At 41.7% G+C, this 15,457-nt stretch overlaps 1 protein-coding gene across 2 annotated transcripts in view; it reads left to right on the top strand.

The window, feature by feature from the left end:
• Positions 1-15,457, top strand: part of rps6kc1 (ribosomal protein S6 kinase B1) — a 169,113-nt gene that overhangs the window by 29,905 nt on the left and 123,751 nt on the right. The window lies entirely within an intron of this gene.

Genomic DNA, 15,457 nt, shown 5'->3' with positions numbered 1-15,457 from the left:
ACAACTAACAGATCAAAGCAAATTCTTGTACTCAGATCCTCAACCTCAATCGTACTTGAGCCCAACACTTTCATACAAGAGAAAGTGAACTGTTTGCAAGTATCATCAGCCAAAAGTGATTCAACTAGATCTTCTCTCAAGCTCCTTAACATTGTGGATGCCATTGTTTGGCAATTGGATACAGCATTGGCTGTGGGCAATATTCCAATGCATTTCTTAAGACCTGTTCACTACAACTTGCTGTGCATTGTTGGCACCAAAGAACTTTACAAGGGCAAAGTCAAGTAGAAGTTTCCGTTTTGTTGATTATCTTGTCACCTGCCAGAGGCCCGCGCGGTCATGTCCACCCTTTAGTTCGGTAGTGGTACTGGGCAATGGACATTGAATTTCCCAATCCCATCCTGCCTGACTACCTCTGTGTTCCTACTACCCTGAACAATTCTTGTATGTGCTGTTCAACAAGGAAAAGCACTGATTAATCAGCTAAAGGAAATAGGTGGTATTCAGCAGGACGTTTCCTTGACCATGTTTGACCTGCAGCTACAAGAACTTGTAGGATGCAGAGTCAGTGTTGAGATAAGATGGCCACTCCCTGCTGACTGTATACCACTGCCCCATATCTTTGGTCCCTCTGTTCTGCTGATGGGTCAGGATGTATCCAGAGAAGATGAGGGAAGAGTCTGAGACTTTCTCTGTAAGGTAAGCTTCAAATGAGTATTACTGACTGTGTTATGCTGTTGCTTGACTAGTTTGTGGCACAGTTCTTCCAATTTTGGTGTAAATCCAGCTGTTAGAAAGGACTTTGTAAGGTTATCTGAGCAGTTTGTGTGCTTGTCATTTCTTGTGCCCAGATTGTCCTTTCTCACATTTCTTTGGCAGTTTAGTAGAACCAAGTGGTTTGCCAAGTCACTTCAGAGGGCAGTTGGTGTGACTGGAGCAAATAAAGATCACAAGTTGCCAGAGCATTAGTATTTTTCAGAAGGATCTGACAGTTTGATGGTCATTATTTATTATTAAGTCTAACATTTTAGTTCAAATTTACTTAAGTTAATTTTAAATGTCACTTGATGCTTTGGTGGGAATTGAACTTCTCTCTGGAGTATTAGTCCAGTCCTTTTGATTACTGTTCGCAGGAACACTAACACAAGGCTACCCTGTCACAGCATTTTTATTAATCATTTTTCCTCCAATATGAAGTTGTAACTGTGAGTGTTGACTGATTCCACAGTGTTTAACACAACTAACGTTGCAGTACTCCTGATTATTGGTGGAAATCTACTGGAAATGTCTTTAATTTCCCAGTGGCTATTTCAAGCGATCTAGCAGATTTTAAAACAGTATATTAAGTGAAATGTATCCTGTGGCTTTGCTGAGTGCTCAAAAACTCCTCCACTATACAGAGCTGGGACAAATTTCCTTGTGATTTGCTAGTGTTGTTAAGAAGGGATTAAATTACTTTGGCAGGAAAGTGGAAGACAGGAGATTATGTAAGACAGGCCCAGAACCCCTCAAAATATTTTACAAGGATAGCCAAGACCCTAACTTTTTTTTTCCTTTATTTTAAAGATAGATGTGAAGTGGGTATTCCCAGGTGTGTGATGCACCTGGTCAAACCACTTGGCTTTAAGCTAAACAGAATTTAGTTAAACACTACAATTGAAACATGAACAAAAGAGAGTGGAATTTAGAATAACTTAACTATTGGAAAATGTCACTGAACTGATGCAGTAACTATAACTGTTCTAATACAGTTACATCCCGTAAACACAACCCCCTCTGGCAAAAAGATAAATTCAAACACTGATTCTTAGAGCCAGGATTTCAGAGAAAGTCAGAGGAATCCATTACTGAAGATTGCAATGCTTCTGGACTCTAACATCTAGTGACTGCTACAGCTAAAACAAGCTCGAGAAAACTTGTACTGGGAGAACTGGCCACTCCCCTTCCATTGTTAAACTTCCTACACTCTTCAGCATCTCTGACTTTAAGAGCTCTCTTCAAAGAAACCAAGGATAAAAGGAACATCAAGGTACACAGGATACTGGAAGTGATTAATGGTATTAGAGTAGAGACAGAATTATAGAGTCATAGAATCCCTACAGTGTGGAAACAGACCATTTGGCCCAACGAGTCCACTCCAATACTCGGAAGAATAACCCGCCCAGACCCATTCCCCATGCCTATGTTTCCCCTGATTAATGCACCTAATCTACACACCCTGACCACTATGGGCAATTTAGCCTGGCCAATTCACCTAACCTGCACATCTTTGGATTGTGGGAGGAGACCGGAGCACCCGGAAGCAACCCACCGGACATGGGGAGAATGTGCAAACTCCACACAGACAGTCGCCTGAGGCTGGAATTGAACCGGGGTCCGTGGTGCTGTGAAGCAGCAGTGCTAACCACTGAGCCAACATGAGTCAGTTATTATTTGAGTTGAGAAAGGGGGAAAATAAAATTGAAGTTAAGGTTGCCGTGTATGCATGTGGAATACAGCAAAATAGGATTGGTGGGTTTTGGGTGGAGATGTTGTAGCTGTGACAAACTTGACTCAAGGAAGGGCAGGACTGAAAAGCAGGTGGAATCTGAGTCTTGAATATGTTTCGAAGGCAGAGGTGGTTAGATTCTTGGTAGGCAACATGGTGAAAAGTTATCAGGGCTAGGCAGGAACGGTGTTCAGAGTAACTACAATCTTATTAAATGACAGAGCAGTTTGAGGGGCTAAAGGGGCAACTCCTGTTCCTTGTTCTTATGTAGCCTGCCCAAGAACGAGGTTTTTAAAAGTTGTCATGGCTGACTATTTTAACAGATGTATTCTAAAAGCCTTACTGTTTTTCTGACTCCCCATGATTGTTTACCACCAGGTAGCTGGAGTTTGAAAGAGACACAAGTAGTAAGTACTTACTGCTTGATGATTCCTGGTAAGTTTTATCTGTTTAGGGGATTGGAGAAAGAGTGCGAGTGAATTTAAAAAACAAATCCAAGACTAAATTCCAGTACTTCATAAAGAAAAGACTTCATTTACACAGCACCTTTCACTGCCCCACAGAATTTCACCAGTTATCTCATCACTGTTGTAATGAGGGGAAATGTGACAGCCAATTTATGATCTGAATAATCCCACAAACATCAGTAAAATGTCCAGATGACCTGTTTTTTGGTGGTGGACTTTCAGTGGTAAATGTCAGGGCACCAAGATTGTTTCTTTGCTCTGCTCCTTTTATGAAACTGTAAATGGAGCTTCATTTTAACAAGATTTATGAGGACTCATTGAGTAATTAGATTTTAGCAATCCCATTTGTGATCTCTCCCTTGTTGAATTGTCTGGTATTCTACAGAGAATGTCATTGAATTCTTTTATGTGTATGAAGTCAGATGGGACTACCGTTTAACATCGACAATGCAATGTTCTCTCAGCACCGCACTGATAGCAGCTGGGATTCTGTACTCAAGCCTCTGCTTGAGCTAAGAGGCTAGATTGACCTTTGTACCAGTAACTAGATTGACCTTTGTACCAGTCAATCTAGTTACTGCATTGTGAAGTTGCAGATGACATAACCTGTGTTTTATTTTGTAAACATGTATTTGCTAAAATGTCTTGTGAGACCAGTTTGACTGCATCTTTGTTGACTGTTATGGACCAGACCAGACCCCCTCAAAATATTCCATTAAGCTAGCCTAGACCCTAACTTTTTCATACTTTTAAGGCAAATGTAACATACTGTGTTCCAGATGCAATGCAACTAGCCAAACTACTCAATATTAAGTGAATTAATTTATTTAAACACTATAGTTAAAATACAACAAAGGAAAGAAGTACTTAGAATAACTTACTCCGTTAAGTTTTCAAACAGAGTTAATAGGTATAGTAAGTATTACTAATTAATTTTTCAAATCTAGTAACAATCCATAAACACACCCTTTGGCAAAAATGCAAATTCAGAAAAAACAATTTTGTTTTACATGCAATCTGGCAGCTGAAGAAGAGAGCACCCAGCTTTTGGCTGTAATTGATAACGAGAAAAATAGCTTCCACTTCTTCAAGCCTCCAATAGCAATTTTTAAAAGCTAAACACAAAAACTAGAAATCCTGGTCTGAGTGCTGGCCCCACTCAGCCAGGCTGCTTCTATTGTTAGGTTACAAAAAAAACACAAGGCCTCAGAAGCTGTTTACTGGCTCTCCAAGTGGGCAGTTATACACCTCTGTCTTAAAACCTCTGTCTTTAAAAAGACCAGGACAAATTAACCACTTAAAGCCACAGCATCGTCACACTATTCATCATTTGATGTCTTGAATCTGTCCATCATTAAGTCAGGTTATTGCTATTCTGACTGTGACTTCAATTCCACACTCCCTTCCAGCTGTGATAAATTCGTACTTCCTTCTTAATTAAGAATCTATTCCCCACTACCTTCCAACTATTCAGTGACTCTGCCTCCATTGCTGTCTCGGAAAGAGAGTTCCAAGGACCCATTGAAAGGGAAAAAAAAATTCTCTCTTGAGTGGCGAACTCCTTTTCTTTTTCTTTGTGCAGGTGTGAGACACAGTGAAAGACACAAGGTGTACGATTTTTTTATTCAATTTCCACCACCAGGAAGAAAAGAAACACCCAAGTGGCCAGTGAGAAGCAGTGCCCTTCGCATCAAAGGGCAATGCTGCATGATCAAACAGTGAAGGGTAGAGCAGGGGTTAAATCAAAATAGAGTTGGACAGGAGAACTCCTTTTTAAAGTGTGCTACAGTTTGAGTCTGCTCCACAAGGGACAGCCTCCTTTTCACTTCCAACCTATCTGGTTTCCTCAGAATCTTGCTTACATCAACTAGATCGCCTCCTATTCTTTAAAGGAATAACTGCATCCAAAGGATACAGGCCCAACCTTTCTTCATAATCTAACCCCATCATCTGAAGAATCAATTAAGCAAACCTTCTCTGACCTGCTTCAACTGCATTGGTATCCTTCCCTCAATAAGGAGAGCAAGATCATAACCAGTAATCCAAAAGTGGTCTTATCAATACCCTGTACAACTGTAGCAAAATATACCAAGTTTTATTTTCCATTTTTCCTGTGGTCTGTAATTGCTTGACTTTCCCTTTTATTTTGTTGGAGGTTGTAATATTCACATTTCTCCAGCACCACCCCCAAGTTTAGGGAAGATGAAAAGATTATGGCCATTGCCTTTTACAATTTGCTTATTTAATCTCTATCAATTTTGAATCCTTCTCATGGCTGAGATTACTGCTCTGTCACTATGGCCTTAGTAACATTGGCTGGCAAAGTCAGATGTAAGATATTTATTTAATAGTGTGATCATGTTTCCTGCCTCTACAAGAAATCTCCTTTCTATGCTCTCTAATTGACTCACATTCTTGTCTTACAGCCTATTACTGTGAATGTGCTGAGGGATTCTCGGTTATGTCAGTCTTTTCTCCTACTCCTTCATTGTTTCCCTTGCTTGCTTTTTCACTTCCCTTCTAAACATTTTGTATTCAGCTTGATTGTATTTTCCACATAATGCCTGTCATAAGGACACTTTTTTTTTTCTTAATTCTTGCCCCATATTTTAAGGGTAACCCATCGTTCAGCTGTGGCTCTTCCTGCCAACCTTTTGGTTCCAGCCCAGCTTGATATGTGCTTCAATGAAATGGACTGTCTCTAGTTTGTTTTATTCATTCGTGGGATGTTGGCATCACTGGCTGGGCCAGCATTTATTGCCCACCCTAATTGCCCAGTGGACAATTAAGTCACCCTCATTGCTGTGGGCCTGGAGTCACACATAGGCCAGACCAGGTACGGGTGGCAGATTTCTGTCCCTGAAGGACATTAATGAACCAGAGGGTTTTTCCTTGACAATAGGCAAAGATTTCATGGTCACCATTTCAACTCATTTCCAGATTATTATTGCATTCCAATTCCACTGTCTGCCATGGTGGGATGCGAACCCAGGCTGCTAGAACATTACGTGGATCTTTGGGTTAATAGTCTAGTGATATTACCAATAGGCCATTGCCTACCTTCACAATATTTTTTCATTATTCTTCATTATTCTTTCTCTGGATTGATCACTTTCCCTTTCCACCATTCTAATGTTAATAATTCAATGACCACTGTCCCCTAAATGTTCCCTGGTCAACCCTTAATCAACTTAATGTGCCTTGTTCCCAAAAACCAGGTGTCGTGGTGCTTTGGTTCTTGTTGGACTGGACTTGTACTGGTTTAGAAAACTCTTCTGAAGACAATCTGTGGACACCTGTTCCCTTTTTGCCCCGAATAGTAGCACTATTCCAGATAAATGTTTAGAATTCAAGCCCCTCATTATCATTACTTTATACTGTAACTTTTGCAATTTAGAGTTAAATGGGTAACAGGGAATTAGCGACCTGTTTTATATCTCTTTCTATTTTCACTGAATTCTTTTTGAATTTAGAGTAAGTTAAAATTAGGAGAAATGAACTGATTATTAGCTATCATCAATTTTACATGAATACAGTCAATATGATCTTCACTTAGTCCTTCCTTTGCTTCTGTTGTTTGATAATGTCAATCTTCTTGAGCATTGTTAGAATTGCAGGCCGTTGGGGTGTATTCCACCACGTTACAGACTTGTGCCTTTTTAGATGATGGACAAGCTTTGTGGTGACAGCAGCTGAGTTACTCACCGCAGGGTGCCTCTGACTTGCTCTTGTAGCCACTGTATTTATATAGCTAGTCCAGTTTGGATGGAGCGCCATTGAATGTTGATGGGCAATGTTTAGGTTCTCTCCTTTTTTGTTAGAGATGGTTGTTGCTTGGCACTTGTTGGGCATGAATGTTACTTGCCACTTGTCAACCCAAACTGGATGTTGTCTAGGTCTTGCTGTGTTCTGACACTGCCTGCTTTAGGATCCAAGGAGTTGTGAATAGTGCTTCAGATGCGTGTTTTCTTTTTATTTTACTGTACAGGCTCTTGTTTGATTTTTCTATTTCTTGCTAATTCGCTTTCACAATCCATTTTCTTCCTTTTTGTTTTAAATAGCTTTTTAGTTGTCATTTGTTTCCCTAAAAATTTCCCCAGTTCTGTGGCTTACTGCTAGTTTTTGCTGCTTTGACTGCCTTCATTTTTGATTAGATACTCCCCTGACAGCTTTTATTAACCAAGTAATAATCATCCTTCTCATGGAGGTCTTTTTTTGACTAGAATACATTTTTGATGAGTCTTATGAAATAATGCTTCATGTCTGCCACTGCCATCCAAAGACCTTCCCTTTAGGAGACAGTGAGGTCCACAGAAGCTGGAGATCAGAGTTGGGAGTGTGTTGCTGGAAAAGCACTGCAGGTCAACCAGCACCCGAGGAGCAGGAAAATCAACATTTCGGGCTGGAGTCCTTCATCAAGACTCCTAATGAAGGGAGAAAGTGAGGACTTCAGATGCTGGAGATCAGTGCTGAAAAATGTGTTGCTGGAAAAGCGCAGCAGGTCAGGCAGCATCCAAGGAGCAGGAGAATCGACGTTTCGGGCATAAGCCCTTCTTCAGGAATCAATAGAGGGAGGAAGAGAGCTTCTTCAAGGAAGGCATCCTTGCAAGAGGATTCGCAGTTGGTTAAATGTAGAGGGAAGAAGGGCTTATGCCCAAAACGTCAATTTTCCTGCTCCTTGGGTGCTGCCTGACCTGCTGTGCTTTTCCAGCAACACGCTCTCAACTCCGACCTTCCCCTTAGTGTATTTTCCCAATCTGCTTTAGACAACACCTTCTTCATACCTCTGTATTTGCCCTCATTTCAATTGAGGACACTGGTTTGAGACTGGAGTTACTAGCGAGCATTGAGAAGATTTGAGTTGGACTGGAGTTACTCTCCCTCAAACTGAATTTGTAATTCTACCATGGTGTGATCGCTTCTCCTCAGAGGATCCTTAACTATGACACCTTGTAGCTCATTAAAAATTATGATCGATTGCATAGTTATCTGTGCTCTTTCACTGCACTGACACAGTTATTTTATTAACAATGCTACTCCCACCTCTTCGTTTTGCTCATTGTGTTGAAATGCTCAATACACTTGGTTAAAAATCACACAACACCAGGTTATAGTCCAACAGGTTTAATTGGAAGCACTAGCTTTCGGAGTGCTGCTCCTTCATCAGGTGGTTGTGGAGTACACAATTTTGCTATAAACTCTGTGTCTTACAGTTGTGTAATTTTTAACTTTGTACGCCCCAGTCCAACACAGGCATCTCCAAATCATCAATACACTTGAATATTCAAGTTCCCTGTCCTGGTCACCTTGCAACCCCATCTCTAATAGCTATTGAATGGTATTAATTTACTTATTTCTGTCATCAACTTATCTATCCTGTTCAAAAAGCTGTGTGCATTCAGATAAAGAACCTTAAGCATTGACTTTTTCCCACTTGTTTCTCATTCTGCCCTTTTCTGCTTACATTTTCTTTCTTCTCCTGATGCGCTTTGCCTCTAGACCACCTCTGGACCTCTCTTTTTTTTTTTTGTTACAATAGATAACAATAGACAATAGGTGCAGGAGTAGGCCATTCTGCCCTTCGAGCCTGCACCACCATTCAATACGATCATGGCTGATCATCCTTAATCAGTATCCTGTTCCTGCCTTACCTCCATAACCCTTGATTCCACAATCCTTGAGAGCTCTATCCAACTCTTTCTTAAATGAACCCAGAGACTGGGCCTCCACTGCCCTCTGGGGCAGAGCATTCCACACAGCCACCACTCTCTGGGTGAAGAAGTTTCTCCTCATCTCTGTTCTAAATGGCCTGCCTCTTATTTTTAAGCTGTGTCCTCTGGTTCGGCACTCACCCATCAGCAGAAACATGTTTCCTGCCTCCAGAGTGTCAAATCCTTTAATAATTTTATATGTTTCAATCCCCTCTCAGCCTTCTAAACTCAAAGGGTATACAAGCCCAGTCGCTCCAGTCTTTCAGTGTAAGGTAATCCTGCCATTCCAGGAATTGACGTCGTGAACCTACGCAGCACTCCCTCAATAGCCAGAATGTCTTTCCTCAAATTTGGAGACCAGAACTACACACAGTACTCCAGGTGTGGACTCACCAGGGCTCTGTACAGCTGCAGAAGAACCTCTTTGCTTCTATACTCCATCCCTCTTGTTATGAAGGCCAGCATGCTATTAGCCTTCTTCACTACCTGCTGTACCTGCATGCTTACCTTCATTGACTGGTGTACAAGAACACCCAGATCTCTTTGTACTGCCCCTTTACCTAAATTGATTCCATTTAGGTAGTAATCTGCCTTCCTGTCCTTGCCACCAAAGTGGATAACCATACATTTATTCACATTAAACTGCATCTGCCATGCATCTGACCACTCCTCTAACCTGTCCAGGTCACCCTGTAATCTCCTAACATCCTCCTCACATTTCACCCTGCCACCCAGCTTAGTATCATCAGCAAATTTGCTAATGTTATTGCTAATACCATCTTCTATATCATTAACATATATTGTAAAAAGCTGCGGTCCCAGCACGGATCCCTGCGGTACCCCACTGGTCATTGACTGCCATTCCGAAATGGAGCCATTTATCACTACTCTTTTGTTTCCTATCAGCCAACCAACTTTCAATCCAAGTTAATACTTTGCCCCCAGTACCATGCACCCTAATTTTGCTCACTAACCTTCTATGTGGGACTTTATCAAAAGCTTTCTGAAAGTCCAGGTACAGGTTTGAATTTTTTTTCAGCTTTGTTCAGTTGAACTTTATCCCCACTAATTAATTTCGATCCCCGTCTACTACCCGAGTTATGATTTGCCTGCTGCATTCCAGTTCCCATGAATGAAACCTATTTCTCCCACATCAATCTTTTGTGCCAAACATTTCCCCCCAATGATGGCCCACAGCACCTCATGGACTTCCAGCATTGAGGGGCTTGATCTGTTCAAAGTCTATCCACTTGAGTGCCACCCAACTTGATGGAAGTATTCCCAATGTGAAGACAGGACCGTCTCCATAGGGCTGTGCAGTGGTCACTCTTACTGCTATGGACAGATGTGTCTGCCACCGGCAAATCGGTAAAGAGTGAGTTGAGTCTGCTTTTCCCTCTTGTCGGTTCCCACCCACCTGCTGCAGACCTGACCTAACAGCTATGTCCTATTGAACTCGACCACCTTGATCATACTGTAGCAGCTGAGCCACTCTTAGCGATGGACATTGAAGTCCCTCCCCAGAGAACATTTTGCAACCTTGGCACCCTCAGTGCCTCCTCCAAGTAGTATTCAACATTGAGAGGTACTGAGTCATCATCTGAGAGGGGTGGTGGTATGTGGTAACTTAAGAGATTTCCTTGCCCATGATGCCATGAGACTTCATGGTGTCAGAGCTAATGTTGCGGACTCGAGGAAATTCCTTCCTAACTGCATATCACTATGACTGTGGACTATTTGGTGACAATTTTGACTATAGTCGTGTAAAATGAATGACAGCTAATCAATAATCTGTTTTACAGCTCTGAGTTTTAACTTAACATTTGACATGGTGGAATACAGTGAAAATTGGCATAATTCCCTATTATATGTTTTATATTACCACTGAGGTCACTAAAATCAAAATTCATGAAATCCCGACAGTGCCGGAAGAGGCCATTCAGCCCATCAAGTTAACACCGACCCTCTGAAGAGTATCGCAGACCCACCCCATCTCCATAACCCCGAGAGTGGATTTATCATGGCCGATCCACCTAACCTGCACATCCCTGGACTGTGTGAGGAAACCGCAGCACCTGGAGGAAACACGCGCAGTCAGTTGCTCCAGGGTGGAATTGAACCCTGGTCCCTGGTGCTAACCAGTGCTCACTGCTGTGCATCCAGGATGGCAGTTTAATTTATCCTGGTGATTGAGTATTATTCCCAAATTGGAGAAAATGGGCCAAGAAACTCTAAATAAGATAAGCTACATATGGTGTACTTCTGTTAGCTCTGCTTGGTTGATGGAAAGTACTTGGGTGCCACCAGGTGACTATTATTATTATTGCAGGCACTAAAGTTTCAGTGGCAATTTTTTAAAAATTATGTTCTAAAACAATCTTATTTTTACAAATATGGCATTTATAAGAAGGGCTCAGAACTGTCTTTAGCTTGGGATAAAAATGACCTCTACACAGGTTTGCCTAGCGATAGGTTTGGGTGATGTGCTTTTTAAAGAGTAAAGATTTTCTGTTTTGCTGGAAAGGCAGTGTGTGAGGTACACCTGTTTGATAGCAATGGCACTGTGTTTGCAGTGGTTAGACTACTAGGCTCCAAGTCCCAAGAATGTGTTGAGAAGGTTGGTTTGTAAACCATTCCACTCTAAACTGTCTGTCTGGTTCAAATAGAAAAAGGAAGTTGAGACTCCTGGATGGCTAATCAATATTTCTAGGCCAATGTGATTCTTGATGCTATGGAGATTAGATTTTTGACAGAGCAAGATTTCCAAGATATCTCTGAGAATTCAAAGACTGCCAGGATCTGGGAGAAAGAGAAATCTCTTATCGTTCAATATCCACGGATACAGGTGGGAGCTTGTGATCATTTTATTTTGTGAGAATTTGAAACCAGTTTGGGAAGTTTGCCTACCTTGCAGTAGAGGGAGAATTTGGAAGAACACCCTCATTGAAGAACAGTTCTGGTGTTGGAAGTCACTGGGCTGGGAAAGGAAAAGTATTTAGAAGGCGTATTTTTCAGGTGAAAGGAGAGCGATTTAAAAAAGACAGAAGCAATTTTTTTACACAGGGTGGAATGAGCATCCTGAGCAAGTAGGGAATGGGGGTACAATTACAACATTTAAAATACATTTATTTGGATATCAGAATAAGAAAGGTTTGGAGGGATATAGTCCAGGAACAGGCAGATGGGACTAGTTTAGTTTGGGATTATGTTCAGCATGGATTGGTTGGACTGAGAGGTTTGTTTCCGTGCTGTGTGACTCTAAATAAACAAACAACACATCATTTTGATTTGGTCTGAGGAGAATTACTTAAGGCAAAAGTGTAAAGTTTAACTGTGGCGTGGAACATTTGCAGTTTGGATTACAAGGGAGAAGTTCTATTTCATATTTAAAGTACAAATTACATACACACTGGGCTTGAGTTTGCTTGCTACAGTAAGAGTCGTAATGTGTGGAACCTTGTTGTGCCATTATTTTTGCTGTTAGTGAACTGCAAGTTAGAATTTCTTTGTGGAGGAAATTAGTCCAGATGACTGAGGGGAATCTGTTCCCTTTTTAACACCCTCCCGCTCAGTTGCAGCAAATATTGATTTTTCTGTTTAGCACATAGCTAGCATACTTCAACTAAAACAGCTTTCTAGAAAAGGAAAGAACCAATTATAAGCATTTATCCTGACTGAAAAATAACTTTAAAATTCTCCTCTAACCCTAAGGAGAAAACTAATTGAATATGACGTGCACAAACATAGTAAGTTTTAAAAGGGAGTGTGCCTGGTATAGACAGGGAGAATGAAGGCTATGCAGTTAAAATCCTTAGAGTATTCATTTTTTACCTTGAAACTGCAGTTGTTTTACAGTTAACCTGTATGGTTAGCTGTAGTGAAATCTGAAGATATGAGTTCTCAGTGAATAGTTGTTTTCACCAGGCGCTGTATTCGGAGATGATTAGAGAAACCCTTATGGAGTGTGTTCCAGGGCTTGTCACAGCTACATTGTTCCTTTTTACTGCTCCGCTCAAAAGCGAAGCTTGAAATATACTGTATATATTTAATGTACAATGAGTTCAACTCTACTATCTTTCCAAGCTGAGTGAGACTTTATTCTCTCAATATCTGTTGTGAAGAAGACTTAGTGGACTCTGTCTTCTCTCCACTCGTGCTGCTTGACCTACTGAGTTTAAACCTTCTGTTTCTGTTTCTGTTTCTGTTTGTGAAATTATCATTACAAGCATGAAGTAAACAGGAGAAGCAAGTTTCTTGACGCTGACCTTTTCTGCCTGGTTTTGATACCTTCTGATAAAATGCTAAACTCAGTGGAGGCAATTTTTAAAATTCCACGTGAGTCTCTGAAACCTTGCTCGATCTGTGGCCAGCTGACCTTTTGTAGACATTTTAAGTCCATGTTTGCTCCGTTTGGAAAAATCGTCTGTTTTAAAAAAAAAAGTGTCTGGTCTATCAATCAGATGATGGAAGCTTAAATTTGACAGGCCATTTTACCACTATCCGACCACGATCGTAACACTATGCTGGATGGAGGGTGTGCTGATTTTTATGGGCCATATGGTCATTACTTACTGACATGTGCAGTTATTAATTTATAATAATTTTTTGACAGCTTATTGAGAAACAACTGGTTTTGATATGGTACAGCAAATTAGGCAAAGACAAGGGAATATATAACAGGTGATAGATGTGATTGCTTTACTGATCCTGGAGGTGTTTTGTAGAATGGAGGAGTAGATGGCACACACTCATGTCCCTGTGGCCCTACGCCCTATCGTGGTGGTCCTGCGACAGTCTTTATTCTTCGCTCGGCCTGGTACAGGGCACTCCTTGTGTTCCAGCAGAGAGAGAGTCAGTCAGCTCTCCATCTCTGGATCTTTTTGCCCCTTCCTCCTTTCCTGTCCCTGTTAATATACCCTGTTTTGGGGGCTGCCTATCAATGCAACATCAATCATTTGTCTAACCCCGTTCGGGCCAGTGGCCATGGTCCAGCTACTGACGACATCAGCTGACCATAGTTTCCTTGCCCAACTCCATGTACAGGTTAGTTTTCGTTCCTTCTAAGACCAAGACCTTATTTTCGATCCGCTGCATTGATAATGGGATAGGGTGGCGCTAACTCTCATGATTCTCTACCTTCATAGAAGATTTGTTTATATTTGCAGAAGGTTAGGGGTTATTAATGTGACACCGTTTGATGAGGTCTCATGCTAGACAGGAAATATGAAACATGGAATGATGAGTTAACACTGACTTTAAAGGGGGCCCTGAACACTTAACAGGTTGATATGACATTTCTCATTGTCCTGGAAAACTGTGGCCACCTGTTTCGGTTGGAATCCAGCTCCACCTCCAAGTTGCTTTCTAGAGGGAAGGAATATATTTCCTTTTCTGATATTACTCAGCTTCTCTTTTTTCTGGTCTCATCAATTCCACATTATTTCCCATTATTAGCATTTCTTTTGCAAATATTAACATTTTGAAGCTTATTCAGGAAATGTGCAAAACTGAAACTGGGCTTCTGACTGTAACGACCACAGTGTGGAAGAGATACCTCTGCTGCTACAGACTTCCTCTGCCACTCAACTTAATGCAACAGTGTTGGAATCCATCAACTACACAAGGAGGATGTTTAATTTTAAGGTGCTTTGTCAATTGGATGTAGAAGACCCCAAGAGGCCGAGTGAGAACACAGGAGAATTCTGGAAATTAAACAGCAGTCAGACGGTGTTCAAAGGGAGAGAAACAGTTGTAAAGACCACCTTTCTTGTGGGGGCTTTGTACTTAAAAATGGGAAAATATACTATTTTACATCAAGGGATCATGGTGGTGGACATTGGCATTTATAGAAAATGAAGTTGCCAGAGCTCATTGTGATGCATATCTACGATGTGAAATCTATGATGTGGAAGGCTCCTTTGGGGCCTTGGATGGCAGCGAGCGGAGAGGGGAGGGAGGGTGGATCATCTCCTCTGCCGTGAAGCTCACGCCCTGACAGACAGATACAGAGGGAGTGAGGGAGACAGACATACAGAGGGAGAGAGACTGAGGTAGAAAGACAGAAACAGAGAACAAGGGAGGGTGACTGCTGTGCTTTTCCAACACCACTCTAATCTTGAGTCTCCCTCCATGTGTCTGTCTGTCTCAGTCTCCCTCCATGTAGGCAGAAGTGGGTACTGCAGATGCTGGCGATGAGAGTCGAGGTTAGAGTGGTGCTGGAAAAGCACAGCAGCTCAGGCAGCATCCGGGGAGGAGAAAAATCAATATTTTAGGCAAGAGCCCCTTCATCAGGAAAGGGCTTTTGCCCGAAACTTGGATTTTCCTGCTCCTCGGATGCTGCCTGACCTGTGCTTTTCCAGCATCGTTCTCATCTTGAGTCTGTCTGTCTGTCTGCCTGCCTCCCTCTATCTCTGTCTGTCTGGGTACCTACAAATGGGTAAACAGATTATGGAAAGATGTAGAGGCAACAGGGTGGTAGTGATGGGAGATTTAAATTTTCCCAACATTGACTGGGATGCACTTAGTGTCAGAGGTCTGGATCGGGCAGAATTTGTAAGGAGCATCCAGGAAAGCTTTCTAGAGCAGTATGTCAGTAGTCTGACAAGGGAAGGGGCCATATTGGACCTGGTGCTGGGGAGTGAGCTAGACTAGGTGATAGAAGTTGCAGTGGGGGATTTCTTTGGGAATAGTGACCACAATGCTGTAAGTTTTAGAATACTCGTAGACAAAGATGAATGTGGCCCGAAGGGACGAGTACTAAACTGGGCCAAGGTCAATTGTATCAGAATTCG

This window comes from Chiloscyllium plagiosum, unplaced genomic scaffold (assembly GCF_037043375.1).
Source record: "Chiloscyllium plagiosum isolate Xiang-an unplaced genomic scaffold, Cpla_swu_hap1 HiC_scaffold_10, whole genome shotgun sequence".
Lineage (NCBI taxonomy): Eukaryota > Metazoa > Chordata > Chondrichthyes > Orectolobiformes > Hemiscylliidae > Chiloscyllium > Chiloscyllium plagiosum.
Note: the sequence above shows the minus strand (reverse complement) of the source record. Positions and strands in the feature narration are given on the sequence as shown.